Raw genomic sequence first — 1,245 nt, forward strand, 5'->3', positions numbered from 1 at the left:
GAAATTATGTGTGCGCTGGTATGCGTATGTATGGGTGAGGATATTCTGTTACACATGTGAAATTATGCGTGAAATATTTATGCAGCGCCACACAACAACAACAGAGAAGCGATAATATTGGAAGCCAATAAACTATTACAAAGTATTGAAAAGCAATAAAGCAAAAAAGAAACGGAAAACCGCAAAATGCACAAAAACTACGAAATAAAGAAAAAAGCTAACCGAATCGGAGCTTAGCTATGGACTAGCGGCTAGCGCTATGTAGCGATGCTGCTTCCCCAGTTAACCCGCATCGCATTTGCTCACCAGCTGCGCTGTGTAACATAATGGTGTGTTGTTGTTGTAAGTATTTTTGTTGTTGCTTTAGCTGTAGCTGTTGCCTTTTCGCCAGCGTCGTCACAGTAGATAAAAGTGACGTAACTTTTTTCGGTGTCATCGCTGTCGCCGACGCCGTGGTCGGCTGACCAACTTTACTCTACGCCAAGCAACAATGTAAATACAGTTAAATGAAATGAAATATGTAAACAGCAGCCGTTGAAACTGAAAACTAAAAACGGCAAATGCAACAACAGCAAAAACCAATAACAACAACAAAGCAACCGCGCTAGGCTACAACTTTAAGCTGTGATATTTGCTGATTAAACATAGCGATAACCTTGAAAACCGGTAAATATACTCATTGCGGCGACATAGCGGCATCGCTCTTATTGCTGCGTCTGTAGTGATTTTATTTCATTTAAAAATTGTTGCTTTTTTCACAAAAAGGGTTAACGAAATCTCGCGCTATTTCGTTGAAATAGTTGCAGGTGTAAAGAGCTGATGGCACAGTTGATCGCGTATCAGCTGGAGGTAAGCGGCTATTTGGTGCGGTAATTCGGCTGCATACCTAAAATGCAGTTATGAAAGACTTATGCAACGAACTTGATGTGTTGGTGTGAGCTGAAGAGCAGGCATTTTGGCTGGCGTGAATCTTGAAGAATTGTTGGATTTAGTGAAATAATGTTACTAAGTTATGGTGAATATGGTTGCAAATCTAATATACATACATATACATATGTACCATATTTAGCATATTTTAGTCACATTATTTAATTAAATCCAGCAATGTTTAATAGAGTTGTAAGCAATAAAGGAAACTTCAAATTTTGTGTAACAATTTTTTTTTAATGTTTCTTTGTTTAGAGAAACAAAGTTTCGAACTTTGTCGAAAATTTCTTATAAAAAAATTATTAAACATTTTTAATT

Source organism: Bactrocera latifrons, unplaced genomic scaffold, assembly GCF_001853355.1.
Source record: "Bactrocera latifrons isolate USDA-ARS-PBARC rearing strain unplaced genomic scaffold, ASM185335v1 scaffold_7, whole genome shotgun sequence".
In the NCBI taxonomy this organism is placed as follows: Eukaryota; Metazoa; Arthropoda; class Insecta; order Diptera; family Tephritidae; genus Bactrocera; species Bactrocera latifrons.